General features: G+C 41.3%; 1 pseudogene across 1 annotated transcript; it reads left to right on the forward strand.

Annotated features, from left to right (window-relative positions):
• The first annotated feature begins 420 nt into the window (after positions 1-420).
• LOC307182254 (SNRPN upstream reading frame protein-like) lies at positions 421-984 on the forward strand (annotated as a pseudogene). Its single transcript has one exon. The product of its transcript is annotated as an SNRPN upstream reading frame protein-like (transcript).
• Positions 985-24,749: the final 23,765 nt, after the last annotated feature.

The following is a 24,749-nucleotide window of genomic DNA, read 5'->3' on the forward strand; positions in this document are numbered from 1 at the left end:
AAAAAAAAAAAATACAATCACCAAAATAAAAAAATAACTCTAAGGAATGCAAGAAAAAACTTAAGAAAATCTCCTGGAATATAGAGGAAAAAGACCAGAGACAGAAAACATGAAGGGAAAAATGTCAAGAGGAGTAGAGCAACTAAAAGAACCAATCAATACCTGTCCAACAGGAGTTCCAGGAATACAGACAGAGAAAAAAAAATTTAAATAATAGAAGAACATACCCCAGAGTTGATATAAGATATAAAAATTCAGACTGAAAGGGCTTATTAAGTATAGAACAGGATGAGTTTGTAAAAGAAAAAAAGATTCATTCTAAAATTTCAGAACAGGTATAAAGAGAACACACCAAAAGCTTTGGGGTGGGGGGGCGGGTTAGGGGAAACAGGTTACTACAAACAAGTAACAATTTCAGGGATTCCATTGACACATGGGATGCAAGAAAGCAATGGGGTAGAGCAGAGCAGACCAGCTGTGGGAGATGCTTGACATTCCAGCCACAGAAGTGGCCACTGGTGGAGTAGAGCAGACCAGGGACCACTTACACCTGAGACGGATGATAGACCAGCACATACCAGAGGTAGAAGTCCAAGTAAAATGTTGAAGGAACAGCCTCATTGAGCAACCAAGAGTGTCAGTCGTACCCAGTGCAATCTAGCAGCTGTAAATATCTGTAGTGGATTTCCAGGTGAAACCAAGACAGGTATTCTTAGCTGAGACACCAAGAGGTGGTTAAAGCAGTATTGGAACATCAAGATAGCTTATTCCAAGTGAAAAATCAGACAATGTAATAAAGATATTATCCAAGAAAAAAAAATAGAAAAGCAAGCAAGAAAGCAATGAAGTAATGATTTCAAACAACTAGGAAAATATATATATATTTTTTTTTTCTTTATTTTTTGCGGTACGCGGGTCTTTCACTGCTGTGGCCTCTCCCGTTGCGGAGCACAGGCTCCGGACGCGCAGGCTCAGCGGCCATGGCTCACGGGCCCAGCTGCTCCGCGGCATGTGGGATCTTCCCAGACCGGGGCACGAACCCGTGTCCCCTGCATCGGCAGGCGGACTCTCAACCACTGCGCCACCAGGGAAGCCCAGGAAAAAATATTTTGAGCATAAAATTCTATACGCAGGCACACTATCAACCAAGTGTGAAAGTGAAATGAAGACATTTCATACATGCAAAGACTTAGAACGGTTCTTATGTATCTCTTCTGAAAAAAGTTGAAAAGTACCAAAATACACTTTAGCAACTCCAAAGAGGAATCCCATGACAAAGGATGACACAGGATCTAAGAAACAGCAGAAGAAACCCACAAAGGCCATAAAAGAAATAATGGGGATAGATTTGTACAATGTGACAATAAAATAATCTATTTAAAAGTAAGCATTCTGACCTTCCCTGGTGGCGCAGTGGTTAAGAATCTGCCTGCTAATGCAGGGGACACGGGTTCGAGCCTTCGTCTGGGGAGATCCCACATGCTGCAGAGCAACTAAGCCTGTGAGCCACAACTACTGAGCCTGTGCTCTAGAGCCCGTGAGCCACAACTACTGAGCCCACGTGCCACAACTACTGAAGCCCATGCACCTAGAGCCCGTGCTCCGCAACAAGAGAAGCCACCATGATGAGAAGCTCACGCACTGCAACGAAGAGTAGCCCCTGCTTGCCCCAAGTAGAGAAAGCCCACACACAGCAACAAAGACCCAGCGCAACCAAAAATAAAATAAATAAATTTATTAAAAAAAAATTAAATAAAAAAAAAAAGTAACCATTCCAAAAACAGTATAAATAAAAACTGGGATAATTATGAAGCATTTTCTCTTTCAGCAAGAGAAAAGGAAGAACAATTACAGACTCTGTGAAAATTGTGGTCCATAGATGCAATAAGCTAAGACAAGGCATTCATTTGAGAAATGGATAAACTGTAAGAAAAGAATATCCATTTCAATTTGTTACAGGAAATTCTCAGAGTAGCACAGGTTTAGGAACATAAAATTACAACCCCTTCTCTATGGATTCAATCATCCTACCCATATCTGTAACAAACAAAGTTACATAATCATAATACTATAAATGCTATTATTTGGACTTGAATTTCATAATGAACTTATAAAGGAAGTATGGAAAATTCAATTATAGTTACAAAAAATGTAAGTGTTGTTAAAAACTAACTATGCAAAATGAATTACAAAGTTGAAAAGATTTCTGGTTTCTGGTCAGTAATATAAGGTGTTTGAAAATCATCACTCCATCCTAACAACAAAAAAAAAGCTGAACAAACTGAAAATCAACAGCTCTTCTTAGATCCATCAGAGAATTGAGGTCACAAGGCAAACTGCTGCCCTCAAAACTGGAGAGACAGACAGGCAGATAGAATCATAATTTACTGGAGGAGAAACCTACATGGAAACCAGACTACATTCTTTAATCCAGGACATCAGGACCAGTTTTCAACAAAAAGTTACAAGGCAAACTAAAAGGCAAACTAAAAGGCAAACAACACAGTTTGAAGAGATGGAGCAAGCATCAGAATCAAATTCAGATATGTCAGGGATGTTGGAATTATCAGACCAAGTATTTAAAACAGCTATGATTAATATGCTAAGACCCCTGGGCTTCCCTGGTGGCGCAGTGGTTGAGAGTCCGCCTGCCGATGCAGGGGACACGGGTTCGTGCCCCAGTCCGGGAGGATCCCACATGCCGCAGAGCGGCTGGGCCTGTGAGCCATGGCCGCTGGGCCTGTGCGTCTGGAGCCTGTGCTCTGCAACGCGAGAGGCCACACAGTGAGAGGCCCACGTACCGCAAAAAAAAAAAAAAAAAAAAAGAATAGATGGGCAAGAAGAAAGATGGAAATTCTAAAAAGGAATCGAAAAGAAATCTAGAGATCAAAAACAGAAATGAAGAATGTGATAGCTTCTGATAGACTTTGGTGGGCTCGTTAGTAGGCTGGACATGGCTGAGGAAGAAGCATGAGGAGATATGTCAATAAAAACTTCCAAAACTGTAAAGCAAAGAGAAAAAATGGAACAGAATATTCAAGTTCCATGGGACAACTAAAGAAGGCATAACATAGGTATTCCTTTTGGGAATGTCAGAAAGACAATTTCCTCAAATTAATATTAGACACCAAATATTAGACACACATCCAGAAAGCTCAAAGAACAATAAGCAGGGTAAATGTCCCCCAAATTACACACTGGCATATGATATTCAAACTGTAAAAAATCAAAGATTAAAAAATTTTGAATGAGGCCAGAGAGGGGAAAATATCTCACCTATAGAGGAACAAAGATAAGAACTAACATCTGACTTCTCAAAAATTGTGCAAGTAAGCAGAGAGTGGAGGGACTTCCCTGGTGGCGCAGTGGTTAAGAATCTGCCTGCCAATGCAGGGTACACAGGTTCGATCCCTGGTCCAGGAATATTCCACATGCCATGGGGTAACTAAGTCTGTGTGCCACAACTACTGAGCCTGCGCTCTAGAGCCCACGAGCACAACTGCTGAGCCTGCGTGCCACAACTACTGAAGCCCACGTGAGTAGAGCTCATGCTCTGCAACAAAAGAAGCCACCACAATGAGAAGTCCGCGCACCGCAAGGAAGAGCAGCTCCCGCTCACCGCAACTAGAGAAAGCCCATGCGCAGCAACTAAGACCCAACGCAGCCAAAAATAAATTAATTTAAAAAAAAAAGAAGAGAGTAGAGTGAAATATTTAAAGTGTTGAAGAGAAAGAAACATTAACCTAGAATTCTGCATCCTGAGAAATTATCATTCAAAAGTGAAGGAGAAATAAAGACTTTCTCAGACAAACAAAAACTGAGAGAATTTGTTGCCAATAGACCTGCCTCGTCAGAAATGTTAAAGGAAGTTCTTCAGGGAGAAGGAAAATAATATAGGTCGGAAACTCAGATTTACATAAAGAAAAGAACATTAGAGGAAGAATAAGCAAAGGTAAAATAAAACTTTTTTGCTAAATCTTAGTTGATCTAACAGATAAAACTTTGTTCAAAATAATAAAAGCAACAATGTATTCTATGATTTTAGCAAAATGAAAAGAAACTGGGAGGCAGAGACAGAAGGAAGTTAAGAGAAGTGTAGGGACACTAATTTCCTCATCTTACCTAGGAGAGAATCAGATCGTTGATGGATCAAGAAAAAAGAGGTTTAAGTATATTTTTGTAAGCTAAATAGTAACTTATAAAATAATCAAAATTGCATGGGGCTTCCCTGGTGGTGCAGTGGTTGAGAGTCCGCCTGCCGACGCAGGGGACGCGGGTTCGTGCCCCGGTCTGGGAAGATCCCACATGCCGCGGAGCGGCTAGGCCCGTGAGCCATGGCCGCTGAGCCTGCACATCCAGAGCCTGTGCTCCGCAACGGGAGAGGCCACAACAGTGAGAGGTCCGCGTAAAGCAAAAAAAAAAAAAAAAAAAAAAATTGCATGAAAGGGTAGGGAACTGAGGAGTGTTAAGTGGGCTAAATTCCATATCTTTTATGGAAAGCAGTCAAGAGTATACCCGACAGTTGATAAACCAAATAATAGAGACATAGAATACTATTTAGAGTTCTAGATATGTCCATAAGGAGGACCAAAACCAGAAATGGTCCAAAGTGGTTAACTCCAAGGCATGGACTCACAGTTGTGAGCTGGAGAGTAGAAAGCAGAGACTTTTTCTTGTCAATTTATACACTTCTAAATTGGAGGTTGAATTTTTATTTGCATGATCATGTCTGTTATTTAAATATTAACAAAAAGTAGAATTCTACATAGGAAACCTATAGGATAAAATTTCAGAGGAAAATCCATGGCAATAATTATATTATTATTTTGCAAGAAAGACTAAAAATAGGTGGTCAAGATTTCAACTCAAGAAACCAGAAAAAGAAAAACAAATAAGCCCAAAGAAAGTAGAAAGAATTAATAAAGATGAAAGTGAAAACTAGTAAGGGAATAACAATAGAAATGATAAAAGCAATAGCTGTTTTTTTAAGACATTAGAAATATCAAGAGAGATATTTGTAACTTTAATCAAAGACAAGATTTTTCATTTCAATGGTGAAAGAAAAGTGCATTCCTTTCCTTCTGAATATGTGAGCCTTTACACATACTTAAGAGTACAAGTAAAACAAAAGTAAGGTTTAATGCTCTATAGGTCATCCGGGCATTTAGGGCCATGCTACCATGATAGATGATAGGTAGATAGATAGATGCGTAGATAGATAGCAACAACACTGCTTTATTTCAGCATTAATTTTGACCTAAATTAAAACTGCTGCCTTATAATCAAGTTTATTCAGTCAACAGTCTTTTAAGTTCAACAGGCTTCTACTAATTTAGAAGACAGTGAGATTACTTTAAAAATATCTTATTATAAAGCACATTGATTTAAAGGCCCAGATTCCAAAAGGAAATTGTCCTAATATAGATTTAATAACATATAAATATAATAAATAAAAATTAATATTCTATGTAAAATAAACATTGCTAGGAAAACATAAATTGCTAAAATTGATTTTAAAAGAAATAGCCTGAATAGAGTAGTAACGATTTAAAAACTGTTGTCAAAGGCCCAGACAACTTCAGACACAAGTTCTTCCAAATTTGCAAGGAAAGGAAAGGCAAACTAAAAAAAGAGAGAGAGAGAGATTGAGAAATGAAAGCTTCCAAATTTAGCATCATCTTGATACCAGAACCTGGCAAGGGAGGCATTGAAAAAGAAAATCAGACCATGGTTCTTAACCTGGAGTCTCTAGACACTGGGATATTGATGATGGAACTTTAAGAGGATCCCCAAATTCTTGAAATATTATGGATGATTGGGAGTATATGATATACATATTATATATATATATACATATATATTATTCCGAAGAGAGAGTACAAGGCTTCCATCAGATTTTCAAACATGTATATGACCTACAAAAAGAACCACGACAATAGAGCAATTTCATCAATGAGAATAAATATGTTATAAATAAAATATCAGTGAAATGAAACCAGCAATGTATTTAAAAACTATTATATGACCTAGGAGGTTTTACACAAGGATTTGAGATAGTCACCACAAAGAAATCTACTTATGTTAATAGTGATAATCTCTGGGTAGCAGGAATATAAAATTTTATTTTTGCTTTTTCTATATTTTCTGATTTTACTATAGTGAATGTGCATTACTTGTATAATAATAAAAGGTTACAAATAAATCTGGTAGCACATTTTAAAAACTATTATTGAGAACATTTTAAAAAAGCCATATATATATGTATATATGATGTTCTCTATTAATAAAGGAGAAAATCCACAAGTACATGTTTATGGAGAGCAAAAAGGTATTTAATAAATTTTAACAGACATACCTAAGAATTATAGAAACCAGAAATAGAATACTTGCTTAATGAAATAAAACACAGTACTAAACATCATATTTTTCTTAAAAAATGAATTATTAAAGGCACTCTGATTAATATTAGGAAGAAGACAAGGATGCTTCTATTGCTGATTTAGCCAAAATTATTACGGAGTTTCAAGCTAAGCTAATAAATACAGGACAGAAGAGACATACTAGCTTGAACCATAAAAAACTGTCAATTTGTAGGACAAAATGGTGAAATAGCAATTTCATATGGTTCAACATAAGACAAATTTGAAAGGAAGAGACATTTATCATTATTTGCAGATGATTTGAGGTCAGCCTAGAAAATCCATGGGAATAATAAAAAATAGTTACAAACAACTATGAGAGTTCTATAAAGAGACCAGTTAAAAGATAACAGCTTTCCTAGATTCCTAGTAGTAGTCAGATAGAAGATTTAAAATTTTTAAATATAAAATATACATAAATATTTTAAATATAAAATCAATATTTTAATAAATAATATTATAAACTTAAAATTTTTTAATGTAAAAACATATAGAATCTATAATAGCAATAAAAACTATGTAATGCCTCAGAATAAATTTAACAAGAATTTTGCAAGATTTATGCTAATAAACTCTAAAATTTACCTGAAGGTCTTTGCATTAGTTTCCTGTGGCTGCTGTAGTACGCCGCCACTAACTGGCCAGTTTGGTTCCTTTATAGAGTCTCTGCGGGAGATACTGTCCCATCCCTCTCTCCTAGCTTCTGGTCATTGCTGGCACTTCTTATCACCCCTTGGCCTGAAGATGCATCATTTCGATCTCTAGTTCTAACTTCACATAGTCTTCTAGATCTTCACAAAATCCTCTATCTGTGTGTCCTTTCTGTCTCTTGTAAGGACTCTCATTTGATTTAGGACCACCCTAATTCAATATGATCTCATCTCAATACTTACCTTAATTACATCTGCAAAAATCCTATTTCCAAATAAGGTACATTTTGGGGTTCTGAATAGACGTGAATTTTGGGAGGACACTATTCAACCCATTACAGGCTTAACATGACCTGAAGAAATATACTATGTTCCTGAATAGGAGGACTTAACATTTTAAATATCTCATTTTGTAATTAAAAAAAAATACTAAGAGAGCAACAAAAATTAAATGGAGATAAAATACAATACAATACAATACAATATTAATTACTATAAAAGGAGACTGGAAGGAGGAATAAAGACAAGATGAAACCAATAGAAAACAAATAGAAAGATGACAAATTTAATCCCAATTATATCAACAAACTCACTAAAAATAAGTAGATGTCAAACAGTTTTTAGAAAAGAATAAATTATATTATGTTCATTAAGCACACTTTAAACATAAAGACACAGATAACTTGAAAGTATAATAATGGAAAAAAGATATAGCATGGAAACACCAATCAAAAGAAAGCTGGGGGCTTCCCTCGTGGCGCAGTGGTTGAGAGTCCGCCTGCCGATGCAGGGGACACGGGTTCGTGCCCTGGTCCGGGATCTCACATGCCGCAGAGCGGCTGGGCCCGTGAGCCATGGCCGCTGAGCCTGCGCGTCCGGAGCCTGTGCTCCGCAACGGGAGAGGCCACAACAGTGAGAGGCCCGCGTACAGAAAAAAAAAAAGAAAAAAAGAAAGAAAGAAATCAACACAGAAATATAAGTAGGAAATCCCAGAATGTATTAAAATTAAGAAACATACTTCTAAATGACCTGTGGGCCAAAGAGGAAATCACAAAGGAAATTCGAAAATATTTGAACTGAAGAAAAATGAAAATAAAACATATCAAAATTTGTGGGGTGCAGCTAAAGCAGTGCCTAGAACGAAATCAATGGCTTCTAATGAATACATTAGAAAAGAGGAATAGTTCAAAATCAATACTCTAAGCTTTCATTTTATGAATACAGAAAATGAAAAGCAACTTAAAAACAAATAGAGCAGAAGGAAGGAAATAATAAAGAATGTACTGCAATCAGTGAAATAAAAAATATATATACAATAAAGAAATCATCACAGATGAAAATCTGTTCTTTAAATAGAGTAATAAAATCTATAATCTCCTGGAAAAAATAATCAATAGAAGAGAGAGAAGACACAAATGACCAATATCAGGAGTTTCAAAATATGATGTCACTACACATTCTACTGATATTAAGAGAACATGATGACAACTTTTTGCCAATAAACTTGACAACATAGACAAATTCTTGGAAAAAATACAATTTACCAAAACTGATATAAAAATATAAAAATCCTAACACTCTGACATATGTTAAAGAAATGGAATTCATGGATAAAATTCCATAAAGATCATCCAGGCCCACGTGACTTTCAAGGTAAATTTTTCCAAATATTTAAGGAGAAATAATAATCTCTCTCAAACCCTTTCAGGGATTAGAGAAAAGAGGAACAATTAACTACTTGTTTTATGAGGCTAACATAAATCTGATGCCAAAACCAAAATCCTTTCTGCATGTGGAGTAAAAAATTCTAAATAAAACATTAGTAAATTTAATAGAGATGTAAAAAAAAAAAATTCATAATGACCAAGTATGGTTCATCCCAGGAATGCAAGGTTCATTTAACATTCTAAAATAATCAATATAATTCTTCACATTGACAGAAAAAAAGAAAAAAACATATAATTATCTCAATAAATACAGAAAATGGATTTGATTAAAAAGAAGAAGACCCACTCAGGAAAAAGATGCTCAGCATATTAAAATAGAATGGAATTTTATTAATATAACAAAAACTATCTACAAATAAACCCCAAACCAAAACATCACAGCTTACATATCCGATGGTGCAATATTGAGTACTTTCCCTCTGAGGTACAAATGCAATTCCGTGAAAGAAAGCATGGCTTTTCAACATATGAGGCTAGAACTGTTGTATATCCATATGGGAAGAAAACCTCAAACTTGGCTCCTACCTTATACCACATATAAAAATTAATTAAAGATAGCTCATAAGTATAAATGTCTAATTAAAATATCAAATTTCTAGAAGAAAACATAGAACATCTTCATCACCTTGGATAGACAAAGATTTCTTAAATAGGTTACAAAAGACAGTAACCATAAAAGAATAAAAACATAATTGGACTTAATTGAAATTAAGAACTTCTGTTCAGTATGAGAACTTTAGTATGAGAATGAAGAGGCAGGTCACATACTAGGATAATATTTTCATTATCTATATGTCTGTCTGTCTATCTATCTGACAAAAGGGTTATATCCAGAAGGTATAAAGAACTCATACAAATAAGACAAAAAAGCACAAACAATTTAAAGAATGGGCAAAAGGCTTGAACAAGTATCACACAAAAGAGATTATCCAATAGCCAATAAGTATATGAGAAGATGGTCAATGTAATTATTCATGAGAGGGATGCAAATTAAAACCACAAGATACTATTATACATCCACCAGAAAGTCTAAAATTTGAAAGACTAAAAAAACCAAGTATTGGGAAAGATATGGAGCAGTTGGGACTCTCCTACAATTGCTGGTGGGAGTTTAACTTTAAAACACAATTAAGCAGTATCTTTTAAAGCTAAATTTACTTCTAGTCCCTGACTCAGCAATTGTACTTCAGGTATACGACCAAGAGAAATGAGAATATATGCCCAATAAAGGACACATGTAGGAATGTTCATAGCAGCTTTCTTCATTATAGTCAAAAACTAGAAACAACTTAAAGGTCCATCAACAGGAGGATGGATTACTAATCTATTGTGTATTCATATAATGGAATACAAAACAATAATTTGAAAAATGGACTACTAGCCCACACAACAACATGGATGAATCCCACAGATATGTTGAGCAAAGGAAGATATCATAAAATTGTTTGATTTCATTTATATTAAATTCAAGAACAGGTCAAATGAGTTGATTTTGATAGAAGTCAGAAGAGTGGTTACCCCTGGGGTGGGCGGGTGAAGTGGCAAGAGGCAACTTTCTGAGGTGATGGAAATGTTTTATATCTTGATCTGGATGATAGTTAATCAGATGTATACAAATGTAAAAAGTTATTGGGCTGTAATTTGTACACTTTCCTATTTCATTTTATCTTTTCCAGACATAATTTAAAAGATGCTAAACTTTAATAATTATAAAATGAAGGGCTTCCCTGGTGGCACAGTGGTTAAGAATCTGTCTGCCAATGCAGGGGACACAGGTTTGAGCCCTGGTCCAGGAAGATCCCACATGCTGCAGAGCAACTAACCCTGTGCACCACAACTACTGAGCCTGCGCTCTAGAGCCTGCGAGCCACAACTACTGAAGCCCATGTATGTGCCTAGAGCCCATGCTCCGTAGCAAGAGAAGCCACCGCCAAGAGAAGCCTGCGCACCGCAACGAAGAGTAACCCCTGCTCGCTGCAACTACAGAAAGCTCACATGCAGCAACGAAGACCCAACGCAGCCAAAAATAAATAAATAATAAATAAATAAATAAATAAATTTATTAAAAATAAAATAAAATAACAGTAAAAAAAATAAAATGAAAAAATTTTAATTAGCCACACTTTTGCAATCAGATTGGCAAAGACTGAAGAGTATAGATAGACACTTGGGGAAAGTTAGCCTATTGTATACTGTCAAGGGGAGGGTAAAATGGTACACATTTGAAGGACAATTTGGCAATATACATGAAAATTTTAATATATATACCCTTTGACTCAGCAATTTCACTTTTGCAGTATACCCTAATGAAATATTCACACAAGTACTCAAAGATATGTGTAAAGATTCACAGAATCATTACTTATAAAAGAAAAAAGTTGGAAAAAAGATATGTCCATCAATAAGGGAATAGTTAAATAAGTTTTTAAAAATCCATGAAAAAAAAAATCCACGAAATATCTTATAGCTATGAAAAACTTGAGGTACAACTATATGTTTTGACCTAATAGAAATGAGACTATGAACTGGGTAAACAAAGATGGGAAAGCCCAGGCTCCTAGCCTCCATTCTACCACATATCCAGTCACTTCTACATTCTTTATCTCAGTTTATTTATAAAATGGAGTTAATATTGCTGCTTCTTATCTATCTTACAAGTAAGGGGCAAACAAAAGAAGCCCTTTGAAAAGTAGAAAGCATTGTAGAAATGCAAAGTATTATTCCTGAAAAACATTCTTTTATTAACCAAAACTTTGTTTTTCTTAAATCACTACTCAGTCCAGATTTCTTTTCTCTATCATATATTTAAACCAGTGTTTCAAAATGTGGGCAGCAGACAAATCTCCATCAAAATGGATGTGGAGAAGTTATTAAAAATACTGAGTCCAGTCCCAAACCTACCAAAATTTTGGAACCCCTGATTTAATGGAAATAGGGATTAAGTCAACAGTTGCCCTTTCATTGAGAAGAGTCTGGGCTGAATCCCATTAATGGTAGCAGGCCATCAGGTCTGGCTTTGATCTGTCCTGCCTTATGGTTTGCCCTCACTGCAGGAGTCAAATGGGCTGGTAAAATAGTACAAATGGTGCCCCCATTTACTCAACCCCAATAGAAGCCAAAGGACATTCAATGAAAAGAACAATGTGATTGCCACTTTGCAGACAAACATGAACCCAGCTTAGCTTTAAGGACTGTAGCTGTTGGAAAACACCATCTCCTGGGCAGCTGCTTTGGCTACTGTCCCCAATTAACTTAGCAGAGTCTCAAAAATAGAAGGCAGCCTCTGTTCTGTTATATAATAAACAGTTCTTTATTTGAAATGACAATATTTACTTTTCCTATAGTGAACTCCAGCAGCCTACTAGGCAGTGGGCAAACAGTAGAAATGCCTAAAATGGAAACTTGAGAAAGCAGTTTAGCTAGTATAGTTTACTCTAACTTTCTACTTTACCAACAAGTAATTGGAAGATCCTCTCCATGTTTCTCCCATATGGATCATGGATTCCATGTGACTTTGTTACCACCATGCATATCTTTCTTGTTTTGTTGAGTCTTGAAACATGCAAAACAGATGTGATGTAGTGAGTTCTCCAATACTCATGTGTTTAAGCAGAGGTGAGGGTTGTCCATCAAGAATGTTTTTGGAGGGATTCTACTTAGTGTGGCAGGTTTATCCAGTGACTTCTTGGCCTTTCCCAACAGCAAAGAGTCTGGTGACTATGTTTCCAAAGGGAGAAAATAATAAACTGTGATTATTAACCATCTTGGGTATTTAATCTCCCTCTCATAAGCAAGAAGCTGTGATTTATGTGATTGTGTTCTTTATTGTAAAAACCCTTTGTATACCTTTGTAAGCAACAAATGACCATTATTTGCAGTGTAGACAACACTTTTAACTTCCTCTTAGATTTTATTTTCCATTCCTTTTATTATATTGTGGCAATGCTCCAGAACATCTCCATTTCTTGCAAATCTTTGGGGAGAGGGGCTCAATTGGGTTACACTATTCTAAAGGGGTCATGCACATTGAGAAATGTTTAAAAAACCTTTTGGTTTCTAAGGTGGTACTCAGGAGGCAATACTGTTCTTTGGCCAATGAGATTTGTTTAATTTTTGTGGCTGGTGCTTGGATTGTCTTCAGAGATTTTTCTTTCTTGTCTCATTCTCCTTGTCTGATGTCACTTCCCTGCTAATGCATTCAGCAGAAGCAATCACTGGAAGAGGACAAACTATTTCCTATTTCTTATCTAGTCATTAGTTAGAAACATTTTAATTCCTACAAAATCCTTCAGAAACCCAAAGATCCCACCCCACAAGTAAAAAACCTAATCTAAAAATTCTCTTTCCAAATCATACAAAGTAGAGACTTCCCTGGTGGTCCAGTGGTTAAGACTCCGTGCTCCCAATGCAGGGGGCCTGAGTTCGATCCCTGGTCAGGGAACTAGATCCCACATGCCACAACTAAGAGCCTGCATGCCACAACTAAAAGGTCCTGCATGCCGCAACTAAAGATTCCACATGCCGCAACTAAAACCCAGTGCAGCCAAATAAATAAATATTTTTTTAAAAATCATACAGAATAAATTTCTGGTTAGGTCAAAATTTGGAGTTTAAATTTTATTCCTGCTGATAGGACATCCCTTTTTTATGTTCCTACACAGAGTGATTGTTTACTCTCAAAGGAGAGCCCACTAACCAGTTGCATTAAAATTACTTGAGGTGCGTGTTAAAATGCAGATTCCAGGATCCCACTTGAAACTTAGGGAATCAAAAATTCTGGGGGGTTGGGCCACGGTATTTTTACAAGTGCCTCACGTCATTTGCATGCCCACCAAACTTTGTGATAACACTGCCCTTAAGACAAGCCAAATCCTTAATTTTCTGGAATTTCTAGTATTTCTTCTCCTAACTAAGCCAAAGAAAGAATTGTAAGCATTGAAAATACAGGCCAAATCTTGTCATAGAATATGTATTCTATTGTAACCCTGTTTATGAACACTTAATAGCTTCTCTGTGGAACAGTTAAGCTGTAGTAATTACCTCACAGTTCTGTAATCTGTATGTCTCCTCCCACATGACATTTGCACCAAGACCATGGCTTATTTCTAGACAGGATGGAAGAACTACCAGACCTGTGTGGACTGTGCCACTTCACGTTACATTTTCTTTTTCTTAGTGATTTAAAGACATTTATGAAATTTCTCACAAATCTTGAACCTGAATTATAGAATCTAACTTAAGGAGGATAAAATTTTACAAGGACTCACTAAATCAGAATCATTTGAATCTGATCTCTTTATGGAAAATTGCTTTTTAGATAAATTGGAAAGGATCTGGGATTCAAAGTTCTTTTTTAAATTGAAGTGTAGTTGATTTACAATATTATATTAGTTTCAGGTATAAAATATAGTGATTCAATATTTTTATAAATTATACTCCATTCAAAGTTATTACAAAATAATGACTATATTTCTCTGTGCTGTATAATATATCGTTATTGCTTATTTATTTTATTGGGAGTCATAGTTCTTATCCCCAAACTGCCTCTGAATTATAATTCCGTGTGCAAATTGTACAACCTCTCTGCCATATTTTTGTAATAGGAATAACCTCTCTTTGCAATAAGAATAATACTGAGAAGTTAAGAAAGTTCTGAGAAGATGAATGAGATCAGGCTTGTAAAATGTTAAAGGTTTCTGAGTGAAGGATCCTATAAAAAGTGTAAATTATTAGTATTCCTTTTATGGGCCTTTAATGAGTTATTGACCTGTCAATGATGAATCTGCCTCTTGAAATATTTCACTTTTTGTTTTTTAGGCTTACTGGAGTAACACAATCTGCCCTTAAATTTTCCTGGAGTATTTTTGGGAGCTTTAAAATTTAGTCAAAAACAAAAAAAGCAACAATACCTCTCTCCCAAACACATATGCACTCCCTGAGACTACAGTGTGCATCTTTATCTTGACTTACTAATGACTAGATCGATTGAACTTAAACAATTTGGGTCCTCAAAGCCTCAAATGCTTTGGGTTAGCTAAAGTATCACAAGGTCTACTAGCTTATTAGCAGTAAACGCTAATGTAGGAAAGTGATTAGAAATAAATTATTTACTTGATGTCACTCTTGGTTGTGAAATTATTCTACCCACCTATAGTTTCAGTTGTTATCATGCAAACTGCTCTTTTAAATTTTTGCTCATCCAAAATTAAGGATTTTTGAAAAATCTAACTAGAGACAAAGCAAAAGCAACACATATCTGCATATCACAATCATTAAATTCCTTAGTAACGAGGAACGCCTAGTTGGCTCAAGAGGGTATTTGAAGATTGTTTCAGCGTTTTCAATTTGCAAAGTAGGAGAAGGAATTTTAAAAGATCATTGAGGGGCTTCCCTGGTGGCGCAGTGGTTGAGAGTCCGCCTGCCAATGCAGGGGACACGGGTTCGTGCCCCGGTCGGGGAAGATCCCACATGCCGCGTAGCAGCTGGGCCCGTGAGCCATGGCCGCAGAGCCTGCACGTCCAGAGCCTGTGCTCCGCAGCGGGAGAGGCCACAACAGTGAGAGGCCCGCGTACCACAAAAAAAAAAAAAAAAAAAAAAAGATCATTGAGTCTACTGGTTGAAGCTGATCACACTTTGTTGTCTTATTTAATAAAGTTTATCTTATAAGTACAAAATATGTCACTTTTATGTAGAAGAAAAAAGCTGAAAAAAAAAAACACCACCAAAATCTGGGATGTATAAACAGATAAAATGGGTTGGCAGACATAAAGAAAAGTGAGGGACTTCCCTGGTGGTAGAGTGGTTAAGAATCCGCCTGCCAATGCAGGGGACCTGGGTTTGATCCCTGGTCTGGGAAGATCCCATATGCCGTGGAGCAACTGGGCCCGTGCGCCACAACTACTGAGCCTGCACTCTACAGCCTGCAAGCCACAACTACTGAGCCCGTGTGCCACAACTACTGAAGCCTATGCGCCTAGAGCCCGTGCTCTGCAAAGAGAAGACACTGCAATGAGAAGCACGCACACCACAACTAGAGAAAGCCTGCGCACAGCAATGAAGACCCAATGCAGCCAAAAATAAATAAATAAAAATTTTTTTTAAAAAGTGAGGAATACATGAAATGGTGTGCTGAGGCTGCTCTTCTTGGATAGTAGATCCAGAAGGTAAAAAAGTTTCTGGAACTGAATAAATGACAAATTACTATTGAGAAGTTCCTTGCAGAGTGACGTGAAAGAAAAATATTTATATCCATATTGACAGTGACAAAGAGATCTGGGGATAGTTCAGTGGCTTGGGTTTGACTGACATCACTTCTTGAACAAATTTGAGGTTTAAACATTCACAAATGTTCCTAATATTTTTTGAACAAGGAAGTGAGATATTAGCACTTTCTTTTTCAGTGAGATATCTACCATTATAGCATCTGTCAGCCTTAACTTTAAACCTTATAGAAGAATCAGCATATCCTGATTTGAGAGTTTCCCCCACATGGTAAAAATAAAATGTGAAATTTCAGTAAATGGCATGAAAAATTTTCGTAGTACCAGCAAGTTTTCAGAAACTAGAGCTTTTACATAATATGGAAGTTTTAATGTTTTGAAGGTTCAGTAAATTATGTAGTATACAAAAGTGAAGTCTAAATTACCCACTCAGAAGGGTAACCCTAGAGCCCACATGTCTGGATCCATGTATGCAGATGGACAGATACACTTCATTTCTCCTGGGAAGTTGAGTTCTAAAAAGCTATCACTCAGAACAGACGGTTTTATGATTGCATGAAAAGAAAAGGAAAGATGACAAAGTTGCTGTAAAAATGAAAGGCCTTTTGGTGTATTAACAGCTGAAAACATTACAGCTTAAATGAAGATGTGAAAAAAACTCAGCTTAAAACTGCAAATTAAAAAAAAAAAACTTATGCAGGCTTGAAGCATATGGACACCCACCCAGTTTGCAAAGAGGGCAATGGGAGGCCCAGACTTTAGCTTATTAAAGATGACCTTTCCCCTCTCTAAAATTTCAAAGCTGACGTTTCAAGTGCTGAGCAGACTGTGTGCCATATGTAACATGACCTCAGCCCCACTCTGCCCGAGCACTGATGGCATCACTAATGAGAGGTGAAAGGTCCTTTTCTTGCAGCTTTTTCAGAAACCCACCAACTCTTGCCTGTGAAGTAAGGCTCCTCCCTCCCCTCACCCCTTGATTTCAGGAGAACTGCATTTAATACACAGCCTCAAAACACTTTTATTACCGGTCGATTTCCTTATAGCCACAGCCAAATGGCAGGACGTACAATCACATGCAGAAGAAAATATTTATTTTGACTCACAAGGCAAAGGGATTAAGAGAACATTGTATTAACCTTGCCTTTCATCTATGTTTTAAAGGGAAATTCTCCAGAGGCGTCAATTGAAGTTCATTTTTTTTTTTATAAAGAGTATCAAAGACTTTTAGGAGACCAGGTGTGTGTTTATCTGAGGGGAAGAGAGAAAGGGAAGAAACTATATTGGGGGGAAAGGTAGATTTCACAAAGCTGCCTCAGAGACTGAAAAAGACGTACTTACAGGAATCTGTTACAGGCATTCCTACCAGCCAGCTCTCTGCTCCCCCCACCCCCGCCTTTTTCCCCCTTGCTGCTTCGAAACAAAATAGCTTCTTTCCAAGCAGGTTGTTATATTCATGGCATGGTCAATTTCCGTTTGCCAAGAAAATATTTAGGCTGATCAAAGAAATTAGAAAATCGGATGAATAGAAACAGACGTTCCCACAAGAGAAGCGTTTCTCAATGTGAAGAGAGGCAGGCGGATTGCAGCCCACCCAGTTACTCCTAGGAAATAGCTCTCTTGCTAAAGGCAGAACTACAGGGACACCTGGATTCTACTGGAAGGCCTATGGAAGAGTCATGACTCCCCAGGAAATTCACATGGGGACTGGAACTTGGGACTCTCCGGCGGATGATCGGTTCTAGTATCTATGAGCAAACCTGGAGGGCCTTTAATTACGTTCATTAATACAGAGGGACCTTTCAAAACATGAGATCCTTTTGTTTTGCTTTGACTTGTTTATAATGAGCATGGAGAGACAAGAGCACATTGTCCTTTGCAAATGATAGAGGAGTTTCTCCTGAATTAATATAAATTCAGTTTTTAGATTTGTGGGTTTGGGTGGGGAACGGTTGATAGCAATTGTCCTCGGGACCCTTTGGTCTCCGAGTGTGCAACCGGGCCAGTCGATAACAGTAAATAAGACGGTCTTCTACCTCTTCCTTGTTCCTGGGCAAGGCGCAGCCAAACCAGGTGAGGCCACTTGCTGCGGCGCTTCGATGGGAAGGATTGGTTGCCGTTGCGGTTTCCTTCCGCAGGACTCTGGAAAACGAAAAGTGGGCTCCGCTCGGACAAAGGAGATCCAGATTCTCCCCTATCCCTTGCTCGCCTTGGGCACATTGGGGCAGCGCAATCGCCAGTGAAGCGTCGCAGACCTTACTCCGACGCCTCCAGTTTTCCAAAGGAGAAAGCGAGGGAGGGATGGCTCTGAAGGAAGGCAACTGTGGGGGGCCCTTTAGGGCCAAAGAAGACTCCCTTCCTGCGAGTTCCGCTTGGGGCAACGCGGCGCTACTAAGGCCGCAGCTGGAGGAGCTGTTGCCAGGCTGTGGGCTGAGAATCCGCTATGCCATCCTTGCCCCTCCCCGCCGCGCGTCCCTCACCCCCGGGGCTCGGCTGGGCAGATTTTCTTTTCCTTTCTTTTCTTTCTTTTTTTGTTTTGTTTCTGTTCCTACCGGCCAGGCATCCTTTGCCAGGAAGACAGCGCCCTCTCTCTCCTCCCACCGTGCCCGCCGCCGGCCTGCACCCCCTCCCAGCTTCGCTGACCTCCCCTCGCCTCCTTCTCGCCCCCGCCCTCCTCGCCCCTGTCCCCTCCTTCCTTACGCCCCTACGCCTCTCGGCCCCCAGAACAACCCAGGAGAACAACCCGAGAGAATGGCGGGCTCCGAAGCCGCCTCAAGTCTGGGCCACTGGGCCGGCTCGGCCCGAGCGCCCAACCTCTGGCTGTAGAACTGGGCGGAGCCGTCCCCGGCGCAGACGCGGCACCCGAGAGCTCGAGCGCGGCCCCGGGGAGGGGTTCCTGGCGCGGGTGGCGGGGCGTGGGTTCGGCCGGCTCTCGCAGGCTGGGTACAGCGGGCCGGCGGGCGGGGCCCCGAGTACGCTGTGCGGCGAGCTCTCCCCCGCGCCGGCGCACACCTGGCAGAGCAGCTTACCGGGGACCCCAGAATGCTCCAGCGAGACGTTGACGCGGGCCTGCAAGCAGGGTGACGGGTGGGGGTGGCGGGTGAACTTGAGTAGAGGTAAGGAAAACTCCTACAGCCTTGCTCCAAGCCCTAAAAGCGCCCCTCGCGGCCCGCCGGCTGCCTGGAAGCCTCACCCTGCCGGCTTTCAGCAGGGCTGCGCCATGTACAGCAACGATGTTGGAAATGGTTGCAAAATCCAAGCCCAGACGGGTGGGCGAGACGCGCGGAGGGGCATGCGTGAGTGGGCACCCTCCACCCCTTATTTAATTCTCCACAGCTCAGAGGACTGCTGCTTCAGACAAATGCCGCGTGGCCCATTCGAGAGCAGAGGCAGTCAAGCTTATGTCCGCGAAAACCTGGATTCTTTAGAACCCAAACAATGTTCTTGTATGGGAATGCAAAAACATTTTCCATGGCGTGGATTTGCACCGACATAGAGGCCTGAAATGCTCCCCTTCCCCTCCTAACCGTTCCCGGCGCTCGGGAGCCACAGGGGGAGTTCGCCTCAAGCTCACCCGGCTGCAGAGCGCAGGCGGCTCCCAGAAATGCACTAATTGAGTCACAAACCACCGGCTGCCCCTAACAAAGCGAACCGTCTCGGCAGCTCAGCGCCCAATTTGTCCGCAGCACTTTCTTCCGCAATTCAGAAGCATTATCTTGTTTTTAAAAGTATCGCGGCAGAAACGTGGCAATTATCCTGGGCTCAGGTTACGCTAAATGGCTTTAGGCTGAGAAATGGAAGAATATAAATGCTGCGAAGGTGGTGATCGGTTTTCTGCCGGGCCTGTATGAGGGTAGGGAGGCGAGCGAGAGGATTTCGGCCAGGGAGAGGGAGGTACGGCGCAAGTTCCCACTCTTGGTTCTCTTTCCCAATGGCACCAACCAGAAAGAAGTGTTGGGCCTTTATCCCTAGAGGTTAAGGATTCAGAGCGATGATCTCCTTCAGAGATCTGGAGAGAAGGGGTCATATCCCGACAAGACAGGGCCAAGCTTCTGGCCTCGGCTTTGGGTCAGGAACAGGTTGGGAGCTTCAGGCATTGCTGGGATAAGGAAGGGAAGAGAGGTCAAGGGTCAGAGGGAGAGATGAGGAAGAATCCAGTTTCGGGACAACTACACTAAAATTGGAGAGGGAGAATGGCACTGGGAGAAAACAGCCATGAGGAAAGAGGAGCCGGCCCTGATGACTGGGGAGAGGCGTTCGCAACTGAGCGAGGGGCAGGCCTGGCCCGGGAGCCCGGGCGGACGCTGTAGGGTGGGAACCCTGGAGAACTGGAGAGGCCCAGAGACCACGAGGCGTCTCCGCATCAAGGGAAAAAACAAACAAACAAAACAAACAAACACAGAAAACCTCTAAGAATCTTCATCTCGGTCCACCAGGGTGAGTTTGGGCCTGGAAAATGGGGAGAAAAGAAAAGAGGGAGTAGCAAAAGGCGTTGGGGTGCCAGCTCCCGGCGGGCAGAAGCCTTGCTCGCCGCAGCCGCTCAGCCTGTAGTGGTAGCCACGCTGTGCGCGTGTCTCTTTCCCCTTCTGCTCAAACCAGCCCCCACATCTTGAAATAATCAGCAGCCGAGAAGGGACTCGTCCCCCTGGCATCTCAGGTTAAAGAAGGAGGTCCAGGAAAATGTGGTAGAGCCATTACAAGAAACCCGAGCCGCAGTCATCAGGGACTCCAATTGCCATCGCATTAGGATTGATTAGAGACCAGCAGTACCGTAATGACCCGGAAAGAGGGGCAGCCGGGGATTATTAATATCAGAATGTGGCGGAGAGGGGAGGTGGGTGAAGGGAAGGAGGGAAGAGCAAAGTGAGGAGGGAGAAGTTTTAAGTTACTAGGATTTATATATAAGTTCCGGCTTACCTGAGGAAACCAGATAGTCAGTGAATCACGCAAACAATAAATCTAATTCCATCTAAAATTTCACGAAGCCTGATTATTTGGGGGGGGGGGGAGGAAATCAATGTGAAAATCAGGCCAACATCTAGTTTTTATAAATACGTGTTTTTATAAACTTATTTTAAGAATCTAAGTGAAGAGATGGGGAGAAATGCTGGATGTTCACTTTCCTTACCAATGGGTCCCTACAAAAAGACTTAGGGAGGGCATTTTTGAGTCATTTTGGGTCTTCTCTCAAGGGCTATGGGGCAATGGAGTGGACATTTTCGCAGAGTCTGCAGAGGAATAATAAACCAAATTTTAATTGAAACAGTGATAACTGGGTAGTGATTTTTGTTTTTTATTTTGTTTGCGACAGGAACGATCAGGATCCCTAAGAGATGTAGAGAAGAGAGTGGTTTGTCTCCTTCCTCGGACTATGAGCCAAAACAAATCAGCCCCTGATGGTCTGGGCTGAAACGCAGCTCACTGGATAATTAACTCCATCTTTGCAGTCCACCCTAACTGTTTATTTAGTGTCACCCTGCATTACCATCACTAGCACTTTCCTCTGAACAGGAGGAGCTGCAGGCTTTCACCTCCCAAAAGGAAATTCTTCTTAGCTTAGACAGATGCAGTATACAGGATGTACATTAGCTGACAAAAAAGTTGATTGGAAATTCAGTGGAAGATAAGAACTCTTGCCCTGAGGTAATATTAATAAAGCAAAAGAGGCAAGAGTGTCTTAGGTTCTTAAGAGCAGATTCTTACAACATTCTCCTTCACTTTCCAGAAAGGTGCTTGGCATCTATCTAATGTTGAGTGGTGTCTTCTGACTCAAATCTGGCGGTTGGCAAGTCTCTGGGCCTGAGCCTTCGCAGAGCGCAGCTTAAATCTGCCCTCTTCCCCCCAGGTGGCCAACCCACCTTCCTCAGTCCTCCATGGGTGCCCCCACCTTTTTAACCACACCACCACTCAGTGTGGCGGGTCCCCACCAGCTGAGCTAGACGCCCCTGCTCGGACTTCAGAGTCTACTCGCCCTTTGCTGCCTGGGTGCCCGATATCAGCACAGCACGCTCTGTAAGACCTCACAGCTCCTGGTCCTGGGGAAGCAGGCGCAGGCGCCAATAGTCGTGAGGAAGGGAGAGGAACGAGAGAGAGAAGGAAAAAAGAAAAAGAGAATAGAGGGATCCAGATAGAGAGGAGAGGGTGTGGCGTGAGAGAGAGAGAGAGAGAGAGAGAGAGAGAAACGCGGAGAAGAATGAGAATGAGGCAGCGAGGGAACGAAAGGGACAGAGGGTGAGATGGAGATAAGAGAGAATAAAAGAGAGAATGAAGGAATCAGAGGTTCACACACACAGAATGAATGAGCTTCCTCTTTCAGACTGAAAAGAGAGGATGAGGTAGAAAGAGACACGGAGAGAGACCAGACCTGGGGACACACACAGAGGGAGAGGATAACCTCTCCAAACACACACACTCCAGCACTGTCCCCATCCAATCTGAGTTCCCTCGCGGCGGTGTGTCTCAGCCTTTCTCTCTCCTCTCTCTTCCTTCCCCGACCCCGGAACAATGTGGAGACTGTATTTTCAGGAGCCGCGCGGGGCGGCACGGTTTTTAGCAGCAAGCTGGGCTCGCAGCCCGCTCTGTTTGTCCAGGTGTGGGCAGGGGGCGGCAGCCTCCCGGCGTCTTGGGCTGCCGCTGCGTTTTCGCACCAAGGAAGCGGGAGGCTCTGCTCGCATGTTTCCCGCTTCCAGGAGAAAACTCCCTCCCTACCTCCATACATAAATATATTAGGGGAACAGACAAATCTTCATTGTTCAGAAATAAGCCAAGGAGGCCGGCCGGCTCCCCTTGGCCCGGCCAAGCGAGGCTGGAAGGAAGGGAGGGAGAGAGAGGCGGGGGCCGCGCGGATCCGGTGTCACGTTGCAGATTCCCACTAAAGATAACGAAACGTGATCTATTTTTCAGAACAGCAAGTGGATGGGAAAGAACCTTGACAACACAAAACTCATTTACTAATGGACTGGTTTTGGGTTTCTCTCCTTTGGGTCCGCACATCGCCCTGCCTGAGCCCTCGGCCTATTCAGAGCTCGTGGGGAGCAGCGTCCCCCAGGAGGCAGGTGGGCGGCTGCTCGGGTGCCGCGCCGCCATCGGAGCCCGGGATCCCGAGGGTTGAGGGCACCTGGAGTTTCCGACCAAGTAGAGGAAAAAGATGGACGTTGTCACTTCAGCCAGGATTTGGGGAGTCTTCTCACTGCCCCAGAGAGACGACGCTAATTTATTGAAGAGACACCTCCCGAAGCCCTTCCCTTCCAAATATCTTTAGGTAGAGTAGAATCCCCGCTGTCGTTCTTAATGGCAAAGGAATTCCGAGAAAGCCGGCCGGGAGCCTCAAAGCATCTCGCTCCAAGCCAGAAGGGAAACAAGTGGGTCCCAGCCAGAGCTTTTTGAACCAAGGCCTTATGTCAACCCGACCGAGAAACCCCAGCACCAACTGGTGCCTCTGCATTGACCTTTCCATAGACCAATTGTGCGCACCCGGCCGTTACCTGTACGGAGGGAGGCACAGGAGAGCAGAAGCCTGGTGTTGGGAGCTCCTTTCCAGCCGCGTTACCCTCGGGAGCCGCGAAGCGGCGAGGGCAGCAGCTAGAGTTGCTCGTTGCCTTTAAATCTCCGCTGCATCTCTGTTTTCTTGTGATTTGCATTGACAGCAAAAGGTTTTAAGTTACTAGAACAACTCAAACCTTTCTGTGTGCGATTTAAAATGGATCATTTGGTTTATGTGGTTTGTAAATTCATGTCATTTTACCTCTTTTAGTGGTTTTCAGTGAAAGGTTCCATTTTGGGAAACCTTATATATCTGAGCCAATAATTAACATTTATAACGATTGGTTCCCCTAACCGAGGGATTGAAATAGCAGGTAGGCTCGTTGGTACAAAGCGAAAGGCACTTTTCCTTTCTAGTCACGCGATCTACTGGATTGAACGCTAGGAGAAAGGCTGGCGGGCCCGGGCACGGCCTCCAAAGACGAGCACCACATCACATCAACCCCGGTGCCCGCAATCGCGGCATCCACACGGTCGTCTTCCCAGTTGTCGCCAACGTCTAGTGCGTCTTGACTCCTTTTGAAGAGAGATGAAAAGAAGTGGGCAGGGAGGTCTGGAGGAAGCCGGAAAAAAGGTGGTCATATTGGTGTCTAATTGTCATCTCTCTGCTCCCTGTAAATCAATACCTGCCCTTATTTGTCCAAGCTGTGCCTCATTTCCTTATACAAAATTGTTAATTATGAAGTACACCCCATACTCAATTTACCGTTTGTCTTTTAAGAGACTTGGTTGTACTTACAGACTCCCGCCCCCCCCCCACATTCCTCTAACACACACACACATTGTAATTCTGCGCACTCGCTCCAGACTTTAGGCATTAACTGATTTTTTAGAGCCGAGTTTAAGCCTCCGTTCCAGTCCTCACACAGCTGCCATGTCAATAAGGACTGTTCCAAGCAGAGACGTTCCTTCTGGCAGGACACTGCAGCTCCTCAAGACTTCATCTGAAACATCATGAGCACTAAAATAAGACCGCCAGGGAAAATTACCAGACACATGGGCTTGGGCTCAGCTTTGCCAGTTTTCCAGTTTAGAAAGTAAGTCATTGGGCACACAGTGTGGTAGGGGCTCTTTTGAAATAATATGCACCCATTAAATGCACTTAAAAATAATCCCAACATATTGAAATATCAGCATCTATTTCCAAGGTCTGATACTGCAGTGTTTCAAAGATGCAAAAAGCATTGTTTG

Source organism: Stenella coeruleoalba (genome assembly GCF_951394435.1).
Source record: "Stenella coeruleoalba genome assembly, chromosome: 2".
Classification (NCBI taxonomy): Eukaryota; Metazoa; Chordata; class Mammalia; order Artiodactyla; family Delphinidae; genus Stenella; species Stenella coeruleoalba.